The sequence below is a fragment of the Cygnus olor genome, chromosome 10 (assembly GCF_009769625.2).
Source record: "Cygnus olor isolate bCygOlo1 chromosome 10, bCygOlo1.pri.v2, whole genome shotgun sequence".
Lineage (NCBI taxonomy): Eukaryota > Metazoa > Chordata > Aves > Anseriformes > Anatidae > Cygnus > Cygnus olor.
Window position 1 is genome coordinate 21,460,178 of NC_049178.1, and position 14,341 is coordinate 21,474,518.

The 14,341-nt window shown below is 48.0% G+C and overlaps 1 long non-coding RNA gene across 2 annotated transcripts; it reads right to left on the reverse strand.

The window, feature by feature from the left end:
* Positions 1-7,442: 7,442 nt before the first annotated feature.
* Positions 7,443-13,410, reverse strand: LOC121075668. Of its 2 annotated transcripts, none has more exons than XR_005823095.1 (3): positions 13,262-13,410; positions 8,446-8,528; positions 7,443-8,248 (listed from the first exon to the last, which is right to left on the reverse strand). It is a non-coding gene; the product is annotated as an uncharacterized LOC121075668 (long non-coding RNA). The 2 variants fall into 2 exon arrangements; XR_005823094.1 differs by lacking the exons at positions 7,443-8,248; positions 8,446-8,528 and adding exons at positions 10,644-11,479; positions 12,145-12,322.
* Positions 13,411-14,341: the final 931 nt, after the last annotated feature.

A 14,341-nucleotide genomic window follows, 5' to 3' on the forward strand; every position in this document is an offset into this window, starting at 1 on the left:
GTACAATGCTTCATTATATTGACTATTTGTTCTTGATCATAGTAACCTACCTTGACCTACGTATGCTGGTGTCAGCAGGAGGTGTCGGAATAGAGCACAAGCAAATACACCATACGCAGCAGAGTTGGAAGAAAAGAACAGTTCTGATGAAGAAAAAATAAATAAATAGCCCCATCTTCCACCTCTCACATCGTCTAATATACATACACAACAGCCTTCATTCAACCAGAAAACTAAACCAGTAATATGTGACCGATACTGGCCATAGAGTGGAAATAGCAGCCAGTACTAATGGCAACCTGCTAGGGAGCAACCCTGGCTAACATTCACGCTGGAGTTTTAGAGGACGAGAAGATGAACAAGTCAATTACAGAATGCCCCACTCCTCATCTTCCCGAAGTAATTGAAGATTCAGTATCATTTTTACTGAGTTATTTTTAATTGGTCTCATTTGCTGAAGTAAATTAGGTGTAGCATTGTCCTCAGTATGATATATGCATCTGTGCAAATAGGAAAGAAAACATTAAAAAATTTCAAAGCACTGCCGTGGAAAAACAGGCAAAATCAGATAAATGCAATTAATTTCTAAGCCTACCCTTGAAAAATTATGATGCTAATCTATGTATTTGACTGTTAGTGACGGTTTCCATCAAGGTCAGGAGAAATTGCTCAATTAATAAATGTCTGCTTGCACCCGACAACAATAAAAGTTTCCCTGGAGTGCAATAAGCTAAAAGACTGTGACCTCAGACACAGACAGTGAGCTTTGTATTGCTTTTTTTTTTTTCTTTTTTCAAGATTGAACAATAAACACACTACTTGTGGGCCACATTTCTCAGCATCTGAAAACTGTTGGCTGTCCTGGGGACCTGAGGTGTGGCTGCAGACAGCTGGCTGGAAGCCAGACCTGCAGAAACTTGCAGATCCGTCGCTGCCCCAAATGCCAGGACAGCTCTACAGGACGCAGCCCTGCTCTGAGACGAGGCTCGCACACGTGGGTGCTTGGCAGCCTTCAGCGAAGCTGGGGAACAGCATCCCAGTGGCCAACCCTTCGTAGGCAGTATGCACCGAGCTGCAGCCTGAATGCAATGGCAGGGTACTGAGCAAAAAATGAGCACTTCCAATGGCCTGGTCGAACCGCAAACCACCCTTCTATTTTCTTCTCTGTGGGAACCAAACCTTCCGGTTTGTGTTGTTTTCTTATCAACGCTCTCTCTAGTTAATTTACTAAATTCCAGCAAAACTAATTTAATTCCCTAGAAAATGGCAGTGAATGTACTGGATAAGCACGGTTCCATTCCTATTTCCCCCTCGGGAGGAGTAAAAGCGGCTTCGCAGAGGTGCCCGACCCATTCCCACCCTCGGCACGGACCCGGATTGGCACTGGCACAAGTGGAGGTGCCCACAAAGTCCGACTGACACTGACACAGCCAAGGCTCACGCCTCAAGGGACTCTCGTGAAACACATTAGGTTCAGTGGCTTTAATTATCCCTACAACATGTTTTCCCTAAATCTGAATTATTAAATCTGAATTATTTCCGGCAGGGTGCATCTGTACACGGCTGGTGAGCGAGCATGGCCCTTGCAGCTCTGCTGTGTCTGATGTCTCTTGGGTCTTGCGCTCTTTTTTCCCTAGATTAATTAAGGTCTGAATTCAAGTTTCTGTCAATGTCTTGAATAAGGTTTATGGAGGTCCTTAGGGTTAATTTATAATCCCCTAAAGAATAAGTAAATATTTAAATTGCCCCCACAGTTGTAATTGAATGTTTTAATTCATGTCAGTAGACTGAGTGAAGCAAATTCTTCCATTGCTGTGATTATTTATCATTCTTGCCATTTTGTTAGAGTGTATATGTATACTAAGAAGGAGTTGCCCCTTAAATTTATGAGTCCCAGATGACGACAGCTTTCCAAAGAAGCAGGTAAGCGCAAACCATTTGCTGCCTAGCTGAACATGCAGGTGAAACTCAGTGGGACGGCGGAGGCTCCGCTGGAGGCGATGGAGCTCACACCGAGACCTGGGCCCTGCAGCGCGGGGCAGGAGGGAGCCAGCACGCTGCAGGAGCTTGTTGTGGACAGCAGCAGCTGGAGCACGGACGGCAGAGCCGAGGCCACGTTCACACACCCCCGGTGTTTGCTGTAGCGAGGTCACCTCCTCGCCTGCAGCAGCACATCCCAGCTTTGTGCTCCGATGGCCTGCTCCATCAAAAGGCACCACGGGAGTACTCCTAATGACATGGGGGAAATGTAAATAACGGCATCGCTTCAGGTGGAGCCTCAGCTGTAGCGATGTGTTACATCAATACATTTGCTGTGCACATCTTGAAGGACAGCAGCGTGAGCTCATGCAAGCCGCTGCTGTGTCCAGGACCGCGTGTGGCTGGGGATGCTGTGGCGCAAGGAGCCCCCGAGGGAAGATCTCCCCCCTGCGGAGAAGCCACAGGTGAGCAGAGGCAGGGCAGGAGCTGGGGCCTGGGGATGAGAAGTCGCGGAGGGGCCGGGCTTCCCGGCTCCCATTCCCACTCTGCTTACGTGGGCTGACGGTAACTGGTGGCTTTTTAAATTTAATAGCTTCTAATGGAGTCCAAAATATTATTGATAACCATAATCATCTCCTGACGTGCCCATTAAGGCAGTGCTGCTCATTTCTGTCGCGTTTTATAACATCTATTAGTCACCAGTTTTTACACCACAATCTTACTCGTTTCAGGCAGGAACAGACATTACCGGGAGGAGCCATGGCCCCAGTAGGAACTGGTGGAGGTTTCCACAGCAGCATTAGACATGCTGTGCTTCAGACCGCTGCCCTGCGCCCCCACGTCCTGCCGGGCTGTGCATCCTTGCTGAAGATGTGTGCAATGGCCCAGCGCTTTGTGTGGGCACCCCTTAAGGGATTTGGGGACTGGAATTTCGGTAAGACCTCAGGATATGAGGTTTAGCAATGAAATAACCAACAAGCAAGTGTGCCATGTCTAAAAACTCACAGGGGCAGCAAAATTGTTTTGAGCCTCGATGTTTCTTTTGCTAGCCCTCTCCAGCCTACCGCGTTTTGTTGGGGTGTTCATAGAATCACCGAATGTCTTGGGCTGGAAGGGACCCCAAAGCCCACCCCGCTCCAACCCCGTGCCATGGGCAGGGACACCTGCCGATTCTCCCGGTGAAGGTAAGCGCCACTGCCAGACCCTTCTTGCCCTCGTAGCGATGGGGTCAGCGGGGCGTCCTCGGAGCCTGCAATTAGCACTGCTGCCCCGGGTGGGGTAACGACAGGCACAGGGCCAGCGGCTCTCTGGTGACCAGCGCCACGGCTGAATAACTATCAGCAAACATTCATCCCTGATCTCATGGCCGGCAGCCGCACTCCTCGTGAGGATCTCCACTATCTGCTATCGCCCACCGCAGGCGAGCCCAGCTCGGCTTCACTCAGACGCGGCTGCGAGCAGGCTGTCACCCTGAGCACGGTGCTGCTACGGAGCGAGGCTGGCACGGGACAAAGTTAATCATATCAGCTGGGATGTACATTACAATTCAACTAACAGAGGCAAAAGCAGCTGGTGAGAGTTTTTGTGCATCCAGGAGAACTTATCAATGTTTTATAAATATTCAGTTTACATTCTAGGCATCACAAATCATTGTAAATCACCCCTCCTTCTCATGACAGTGATTGCATTTAAATTTTGCCGAGGGTTTCTTACAGTTCTGTCCCTTGAATGGGAGGTTTAGATTTCTGATACTGCAGGCAAAAGACAGAGATGTATTGAAAATTAAGGTACCTAAATAATTAACCCCAATACTAAGTCTTAGAGGCAATTCAATAAAGTACTCTCTGGGACCCAGCTGACAGTGAATAATATCCACCCTCAGTGCATCACACAGGCTGCAGAAACAATTTTACATTGCCATTACACCATGGCACTTAACTGTTTGTGTTCTTTGGAGAGATGGCATTGCCTTGAAACCGTGTCATCAGAAACAGCTGTGCACCTGGGAAATGGGAGGAATAAACCCAAAGGACGAATGGGTGCTACTTCCTCATCCCAAGGCGGAGCCACACACCGAGCTGAAGCATATTATTAAACCCATATAACTTGTTGCTCTAAAAATACCCTTCTGTCAGTCGCCATGCTCGGCGATGCCCTGTTAGAGGCATTTTAACAACCTGGCTCTGATCTAAGCCTGCCAGCATTTTGCAGACCTCTTCAGCATCCTAAGGATTTTTATGTGTGTTTGATTAATTATTTATGGACTTCAGATTGCAAATATGGTGCAGAAAGGAATAGACAAGCTGGGTGAGTCCATTTGGCTAAAGTAAGATCCAGCCACAATTCCTGGATTATAATGTCGGAGAAACAGAAATGTCCTTTTTGTTCTGGAATTATTCTTCACACTGACAACCTCTGCAGCGCGGGCTGGGTTAGAAGCAGAGTTAATATGGGCAGCTGAGACAGCTGAAAGCCAGGAAAACTGAGGGTGTCCAAACAACCAGACAGATCTCTGTGAATAATGGTCAAAGTATTAGTCCTACACGTGAAACAGAAGAGCAGTTGACCATGCACAGTAGGAGCTGTGGGTTTGGGTCCATTTCTCCATGATGGAAAGGTTTCCAAGTGGCCTCCGCAGAATTTTTCTATACCTTGCCGTTATGGGGAGATATTACTGTTAATGACGTGAAGTTGATAATGGGGAGAACTGGCAGAAAATCTTTCCATGGAAGAGTAATAAATGCTACGGGTCCATAAGGTGACAGCTGCAATTTCAAAAGAATCAATACATGTTACGGCGGTATTTATACCGGGGATGATAGTAAGGAAAAGTTCTCTCACCAACCCTCACCAATACAATCAGTGCTCAGCTGAGCTCTTTTGGCTCACTGATAATGAATGGGGCCAGTTCGGATGTGGGAAATGCATTAACTTCTCCCCGGGCTGCGCACTTCAGCCCAATCCCTTGCAGTTTCTCCTCGCCACAGAAAACTCCTGCCCTCGACCTGCCCATGCTGCTCGGGGCTGGGTGAAGCTGTCAGATGTTCCTCTAGGCACTGCTCAGCCCTCACTAGCTAATATGGAGACGGTGAATACTGTAGCAGGTATTGCCTCCTCTCCCGGTGGGCCCTGCCACGTGCCCAGCACAAACGAGTGGCTGCTCTCAGCACTGCTGGCAGCTGGGCAGCAGCCCTGGGGTGTTCTCGCATTGTCCACTACCGAGCTGCTGAATTATTGTTATTATATTTGCTTCTGCTTATTAAAGAAGTACACAACAGCACAACATCCTGTAAGACTGAATATGCTTAGCAGGACTTGAAGACACTCTGGATTTATACATGTTTGGGTCACTGTTAGTGATTTCCTTGACTTGCCTTGCATAATGGGTTTATTCACTCGAGTGCAAATTCACCATCTGGGGATCCACATGCTCCTACACGTCCTGTATGTGCGGGAGAGCCATGTCAGGAGAAGCTGATGCTGGAGAGAGAACACCAACTCCTGTCTCTTGGTTTTCCTGATGGCTGCTTATGGCTTGGTAACGATGCAGCTCCCAAATTTTGTTTTGGAGGGGTGGCAAGAAAGAATTTCACGTAAACTGTAATTAGGAAAGTATTCCTAGAGGAAAGGGGGTTACTAAATCCTAGAAGTGCCCAGTCATCCTAACCACCTGAACATCAGCTCTCTGCAGTGAAAGGGCAGAAGGGTCTGGGTAGGAGACTGCGATCTGCTGCATGATGGCCTCCAGCTCCCTGTTCTCCTGAAACCACTCTGTGCCTAGCGCTTCCTTCCTTTCTGCCTGTGCACCACGACTGTGCTATCAAGGCAGCATTCGGGATTACTGCACGACCATCTTCCACCACTTAGTATTGACCACCAGCATGTCTGCAGCCAGCTGCTCTTGCAACGCAGGAGAAAAAGCAAATGAGGAATTTGCACAAAAGCAATATTCCAGCAGTATCCCAACCGTATTGCAGGACAAAGCCATCAATACCTTCAGAAATGTTCATTTCTTTTGAAAACAGATTTCTAGCTCTGCAAGCAATCAATACCACTTGCTGAGACGTCTGCGTTTATGAAAGCACTGCCGAGGGCTGGAGCCAGGGCAGAGGCCAGCTGGTGGGAAGGCACAGCACAGAGGCTGCGCACCACCGCCAGCCTGAGTCTGTGAAAGTGATGTGGGTATGGGGTCCCTGCCTGCCCCTAAGGAACAGCCGAATAAACCCTGGCACAGGGCTGCTCAGGACTCTGCTGTTAACTGTTAGGTCCTTTCTGGGTTCTTCACGTCTGCGTGTCCAGCAATAGGCCAGTCCCATGCTACACTGCCCTTGTCCCACTTGTACAAGATCCCAAGCGCTACGCCTGCAAGTTCTGCACGAGGCTGTCCGGTGGCCTGTTCCCTGGCTCCAAGGAGCTCTGCCTCCGTGCTTTCAGGAAAGCTACTGGGAAGATCCATCTGTTAGGGATACAACTCCAGCAGATCTCTCACACAAAGAGATTTGTGATGCATAACCATTCTTTCTGCTTTTCCTCAACACTCTTAGAGCAAGGGCCTGGAGGCAAAGGGCGCTCCCTTTTCTCCTGCGGTGCAACCAAGGTTCAACTCAGCGACTTGGTACAATGCCAGATCCAGGCCATGCCTGGAAGAATAGCTCCTTGTGAATCTCACTGCTGCAGAATTACTCTCCACCTGCCTCAAGCATCCCTCCATTTCCTCAGGAGCTTGGAGATCCTGGACTGGCAGATGCCAGTAATCAAGTAGATGGACCACAGGTTCAAAGGACCCAGCAGCTGCTTGGTACATAGTTCACAAGGACCTGAAGGAATATACTCTGTGCTGTATCAAGTGTCATGGAAACTACTTGTTACCTGTACTGAAGCAGTACTTCATGCCACAGTCCTTGTCTGTGAGTGCTAGAAAGCTGAAGCCTCAGTTAGAAATTCCCAAACCTCCAGCCTCACCGCAGAGCTCCGGCTCCTCCCGGAGACAAGGACTGCCAGGACGTCTTTCGGAGCCAGTATGGTGGCAGACTGACCCACGGCTCCCCAGCCATCTCCATGCTGCTCATCTGCAGTCTTTCTCAACTCCTTAAGGTAGAGGTCAGCTCCGAGCAGAGCCTGATACCTCTCTCTTTCCTCCTGCTAATTACTCCATTCAGCTTTATCCTTATCTCCCAGTTCTGCTGTATATCACTTCTCTAATACGCACTCTAATCTAAATAGCTTCCAGCCATAACACTCCTGCCTCCCTTCCATCACTCTCCACTGTGAAAGCCTACAAAAAGCAGGAAGAACCTCAGTGCCTTCTGGTGATTATCTGACACCCAAGCGACTGATCCTGACCCAGCAACAACAGCTCTCCACATCATGGGTGGGACTGAGGAAGATGGGTACAGACAAATCCTAAGAGACACCGGGTATTTGGTTCACCAGATACCTAGTGGGGGCACCATGGTGGTGGGGAAGAACTGGAGCCCTGCACGTGTACGATTTTGCTTGTGGATCCACAAGTGATTTAAAAGCCAGCACAGTGAATTTCTGGGTTGCAGAATGAGAGAGCCAGGAGCGGTGGTGCAGACCTGATCTGGCAGGCGCTGGCTGCTACGAAGTCAATCAGCACATTGAAACTCTTGTGGAGGGCTTATTCCCAAATCAGTGCTTTGTATGCTGTGGCTACAGGGATTGTCATCCCTTTCTGGGAATACGGATGTCACACTGGGGCCTCACACAGCTGAACACTTCCTTATGTCTAAATCAGGACAATTATTTGATTTAGACATGCAGTAGATGCTGGGAGTACAGAAAAGAGGCAAGAAAAGGGAGGGGAAAGAGGAATAAATCACCGAGCACGAGTTTGCTATATAAGCCCTTTATAAACAGCTCATTTAGGAAAGATGACTCCTACTGTTTCATTTTGCTTGAAGAAAATCTGTTCTTTTATCTTCATGCACTGTTCCTCCAGGAGTGCGCAGGACTCAGCTAGACATCTGCTGGCTGTGGCCACTGGCCAAGGCTGCACTAATTGCATAAGTGTTTTGGCTTGCAAATGCAACAAGTTTGGCATCCCCATTTAGTGCATGCCGCATGACGTTCCTTTAAGTTATTGCCGTTAAGCATCTGAATCCCAGCCAGGTGCACATGAACAGTAACTGGCATGAAATGTTGCTTTATTTACTAGACTTGATGAAACAAAAGGAGCTGGTGTCCAGGTTACTCCTGCTCCAGGTGAGGAGTCTGAATCACTCTCTCAGACCCTGGAAGGCCAGCCCTGCAAGCACAGAAGTAAAAGGAGCTGCAGCTTTTGGGAGGAGAACAGGGATACGTGCAGCAAGTACACCCTGTTGTGATGACAGACGTGGCCATCTGCCAGCGCTGTGACAAGCCGCTTGTAAAGTTACAGCCCCTGCAAGCTGGTCCTTACAGAGTCCCTGGCGGGAAGATGCGTTCATCCCCTTAGGCTCCGACCTGGGCTGTTCCATCTCGCTGCATCGCACCCTGCTATGATCCAGATCAGGGAAAGCACACAACATGCAGCAGCAAGCGGCTCCCTAGGATAAGCACCGACACAAATCTGTGTTACTTGCACCTCATTGCAAAGGAAGGCTGGAGCAAAAAGCCACTGCTTGGCACCACACGGGGGGAGTGAAGTCCAGGCTGTGCTGGGCACGCTCCCGTGGGATGTGTGGTGTTGGGGCTGCACAATGGGTGGCGTTCGGTGATGTGGCCTGAAATCCCTGCGCTGCCAGCGCTGCAGGACAGCACCAACAGGCACGGCTTCAGCTCTGCTGCCGTCAGTCAGTTTAAAAGAGATGTTATAATTGGTGTTAATTATGATCTAGGTGTTCAGGCTTCACCCCTTCTCTGCATCATAACAGCTGCTTTGCATTGCAGCAATCCCCGAGTGTGACCGCAGGGCCAATGGCTCCAGGAGGGAAAAGCCTTTGGGGCTCCAGGGCTCCAACCTGCACAGGACTACGAGTGCAAAAAGCGAAGCATGCAATTGCAAGTTTTGGACACCCAAGAATTCCTGACCTGTGTCCTCTGCTTTAGTTACCCACCTGCTTTGACTTGTTTTGAGTAGTGATGGAATTTCACTTCCTGTCCTTAATGGGACATAGAACGAGATTACTTGTTTTCTCATTTCACCAGTGACAACGAAAGCTTTCTCTATCATATAATGCACAGCATTAAAAATCTTTCTGACCCAAATATACATATGGAGAACAAAAATAACTGTAAGGAACACAGTATTTAATCTGCCTAGATTCCACTCTCGAAAGATATAATCTACTACAAATGTTATCCCTTGCCTTGCCTGTTAATCCTAAAGGAACCAGTGATTAAGTACTTTTGCTAACCCTCCAGTCCCTGGTGTGCCTGTGATCCAGAGAATTATAATCACCCTGGTGACAATGACGGGCAATGCTCTCTTATTACAACGCTCTCCTGCTGCTGCTTACTGGGTTGCAAAAGCAGGATTGCATTCAGCACATTTCTTCCCTCTCCTCCCTGAATTAACCAAATAAGCAATGCTTCCTGACTTGAAGAAGGCTTATAAGGAAAACACAATTCTAGCCATTTTTGCAAAGGCAACAGAAGAGTATGAGTTGCAGAATTCAGAGAGGATGTGGAGTAACAAGCGAACAATGCTCCATGGAGCATTCTGAAGCAGGGCACCACATGCGGTGCAGCCCCTGTGGGTCCTGCTGCCCGACATGGTTACCCCAGGCAAACAGCCCCGTGCACGGCAAAGTGATGCTCCTCCAGCTTAATTGAGCCACTGGAGCCAGTTATGGGTGTGGGCGTTAGGTCTCTCAAATTAGTTTTAATTACAATTCAAAGAAAGAAAAGCCACTTTAACATTTTTAATCAACAGGCATCTAATGAGGCGTGTTAGTTCCTGCAGTCTGAGCACAGTAGGAAATTTTCGGAGATAATTTACTTCATTAATATTCAGCTAGAAGTGGATCATCCAATACTTTCTGTGGTGGCATTGAGATGAAATATGTCAAAAGGAAAATTTTATATTTGACATGGACATTAAGCTTCATAAGTTTCACTTTATCTTAGGAAAACACACTTCTAACTGAAATAAAATTGTACAACCCAGATCGATCGGAATGAGGACAGGCCCACCTTAACAAGAGCAGTGCCCATGCGCTATGACCAGCAATGCAAAGCTAGCTGGACTGCTCTACCTTCAGCCCCACCACGCTACCCTGCGGCTGCCCACCAGGCCTGGCTGCCACCCAAAAACAATGACTTGTCTTATGAATATGCCCTACTGTTGTTCCACAGATTTTCTATCTGTTATGAATTTATGGGACTAATATATAGCAATATGGTTATTCTTGCAGGCATATACAGACAAACCAGAAATGGGAGAGCCCATCAGGAAAATGAGGAATCATGTTTGTGGGACTGACAGATATCATTACTTTATATTATTTTTGATACAGGAATTGCCAACAGCTTTTACAAAGTTTTAAGGCTCTTTAAAGAATACCAGCTTTAGTAAAACAGTTTAGTTTTCATAACTTCAATATGAGAATACTTTGGATTGCTAGATTGCTAGATTGCTAGATTGCTAGAAAGAAAGAAAGAAAGAAAGAAGGAAAGAAAGAAAGAAAAGGTTTAATGAAAGAGCCACAAAGGGACCAAAGTTCGTTTGGTTTCCTGAATAATAAATGGATGTGTAAGAGAGCAGTGAACAATGATGAGATCCACCTTTCTAAATCCATTTGAACTCTAGGAGTTTTACACTGTTTGACTTAATTTCCACTCATTCCTTGACACACAGAGTGTAAATTGATGCTCTAAACTAGAACAGTGCTCTCTGAAGGAAAGAAAAACATAAATTATCCAAATAGTCCTTCTTTGTTTGTATGCCACGACTGCAATTGTATCACCCTAGATTAAGCACGCTCCTGTCCATAGGTCATGACTGGTTTTACCACATTTCCTGGAATTTTAGTCAAAACGTCTCCCTGTTTGAGCAAGACCAAGTGACGCAGGCCCAAGCCATCATCATGGAAAAAGAAAATGTAAAGTTTGGGGGCAGCCCTCCAGTACCCCCAGGGCATGGCCCCAGCCCAGGCCTTGGCCAGTTCCGCAGGCCGTGCCGCCACCAGGCCTCCCGCAGCCCCAGGGTACTGCTGCCTCTTCTCTGATCAGGGCCTGTCTCGCTGTGCATTTCTAAGCTGACTCTCTGTGTCTTCCTTTGTGTATGAGCAACTTCAGTTGCTGAAATATGAACAGTTGTCCTATTAGTAATCCATCACTCATTAGCTCAGTGAATCGTTCTTACAGGTGCTCAGCTATGTGGCCCCAATCTCCCCACAGACCTGCTCTGGATGTCTGCTGGTGGGATTTTAATTTGCTGCCCTTTCCAAAACAAAAGACTACAGGCACAAGCATTTAAATGCCAAATAGTTACATGTTGGTCTGCATCCTGGGTAAATAAACAGGCTTTTTTCATCGCAAGGACATTCAGGCATGCCTATTTAGAAAACATGTACGTTACTCTACAATCCATCTCAATACAAATAAATAAGAGTCTGTGCTAGGTTTTATTCAGGACCTTTGTAAGCATCCTTCTTTTTCTACTGAACTTTAAAATGTTATCCTTATAAAAGTTGTTATTCTAGATAATGCTGCACCACAAGAAATTAAAGATGAAATCATGAATATTTGAAGAGCTATGTTCTGAAAATGTTTGTGTGGTTGGGGAGAGCAGGTTGCAAAAGGTATCAGCAGCTACTTGGACTTCTTTCTGTCGCACAATGAGTCAAAGCAAACGCATGCCACGGCTCTGGCTGCAGCAGGAAATTCAACACAATTTTCTTCCTGTAAAATAATACAACAGCTTTGAAAGAAGCTCCACATAAATAGGCAGTCATTAGCCAGATGATTAGCGTGTCATACTTCTCTTCTGAAGTCATGGTAGGTCAAGTGAAATCTGTAGCATTTATATAAAACGCAATCAAGAAAAACAAATTTCCCACAGAGAAGAAACTGAGGAACAACACCAAAAACTTGAGAAAACTTCAGAAAAACAATTGTTTGCCATGACACTATCAAACAACCCGCTCTGGGGCCACTTGGGCGTTGGTGACTTCTCCCTGCATAGTTTGTGCCCAGGTACATCAGCCCCTCCACTCTCACCTGCCTGCTGCTGGGGCCTGGGACATGCGGCCTCACCGCGCCGCAGCTGCCAGAACCCCGCGTTTCCCCTTCCCTCTCCTTCAAAGATGACGGTTGTGTGCCAGAGTCCTGCCAGCACGGCGCTGAGAGCTCCCTTCCACTGGTCTTTTAAACCCGAGCTTCAGTCACAGTTATTTCTCTGCAGCATGAAAAAAAATCATCATTTTGGTCACCACGGCTAATATATAAAGCATATACATATAGAAGCTTTAATTTTGATTTCTCATATTTCCAGCCCTAATCTTAATTTTCCAAGACTGCCAAGATTCAATTTTCAGCTCATAAGATGCTTGTTAGTGCCTGCCTCTATGTAACTCAAGGGGATCAAAGTTTGATTTTTAACAGTGCCTTTTTTTTTTTTTCCTCCTCAATGAGGAAACTATATGTGCTCACAAACATAAACCTCCTTAAACAGACTCAAAATGAAAACAAACCCTATTGCTTTCTACCCCTTGCTAAAGACTCAGGTCTTGATCCTAAAAGGGAATGTGCCCATAATGGAGAACGGTGCAGAACAGTTTGTTAAATAGCCATCCAAAAAAAAAACGAAACCAACAAACAAAAAAAAGATGCAGTTTTGCAGTGCTGATGGACTCTGCTCTTTGCTTCCTGCCCCAAGGTAATGAAAGCTGCTGGTGTAGAGCGAGACTAGGCACTGGGATAGGGCTGATTGGGAGGAAAAGGACTGCAAAATTTGCTGTTTCGCAAAATAACATCAATAATGCTGCTGCTACCCTGGAAATACGCAGGGCTGGGCAGAGTAATAGAATTGGCAGAGGCAATCGGATTGTTCCTTGTCGGCAGCTTGGATAGCTCCTCGCACGTCAGACGTGCACCACAGACAAGGCCTGACCGAACCGCCGTGCCGCTGTGCCTGGCACCGGCTCCCTGCTTGTGCTGTTTGCAGCAAGCTGCCCTGGAATCAGCAAGGCAGCGGTGGATGCGAACTTTTATTCTGTTAACAAATCCCACACAGGGAGGGGAGGATTTGTTGGATTAAAGCGGCAGGGGAAGAGACGCTGCAAGAGGGTGGTGCAGGGACTGGGGCGCAGAGAAGCACGGGGGGCCGCACGGGCACCTGCACGGCCCTGGGGTCACACAGCCATGGTGTCACACGGCCTGGTTTCACATGGCCATGGTGTCACAGGGCCTGGTGTCATATGGCTGTGGTGTCACAGGGCCTGGTGTCACACAGCCATGATGTCATGGCTGTGGTGTCACAGGGCCTGGTGTCACACGGCCATGGTGTCATGGCTGTGGTGTCACACAGCCTGATGTCACATGGCCATGGTGTCATGGCTGTGGTGTCACACGGCCTGATGTCACATGGCCATGGTGTCATGGCTGTGGTGTCACACGGCCTGGTGTCACACGGCCATGGTCACAGGGCCTGGTGTCATATGGCTGTGGTGTCATGGCTGTGGTGTCACACGGCCTGGTGTCACACGGCCATGGTGTCACAGGGCCTGGTGTCACACGGCCTGATGTCACATGGCCATGGTGTCATGGCTGTGGTGTCACACGGCCTGGTGTCACACGGCCATGGTCACAGGGCCTGGTGTCATATGGCTGTGGTGTCATGGCTGTGGTGTCACACGGCCTGGTGTCACACGGCCATGGTGTCACAGGGCCTGGTGTCACATGGCCATGGTGTCATGGCTGTGGTGTCACACGGCCTGGTGTCATATGGCCGTGGTGTCACAGGGCCTGGTGTCATATGGCTGTGGTGTCACACGGCTCTGGTGTCACACGGCCATGATGTCATATGGCTGTGGTGTCACAGGGTCTGGTGTCACACGGCCATGGTGTCACCGCTGTGGTGTTACAGGGCCTGGGGTCACAGGGCCTGGGGTCACACAGCCCGGTGTTACACAGCCCTGGTGTCAGGCAGCACTTTTGTTACAAAACCCAGTGTTACGCAGCCCCAGTGCCACGCAGCCCCTTGCTATTTGATTCATCCTCACTAAAAACTGCCCAGCGCTTCCTCCCCACCCATTTCCAACTGCTCCATTAAAAACAGACTGTAATCCCAAATAATGAAATGTTTGGGTGAATATTATTCCACCTTGGAGCAATTAGTCTCTAATAATAACACTGCCTACCCACCACCAAACATTTCATTACTTTCAGTCCCGAAAATATGACGGGAAGTAGGCTT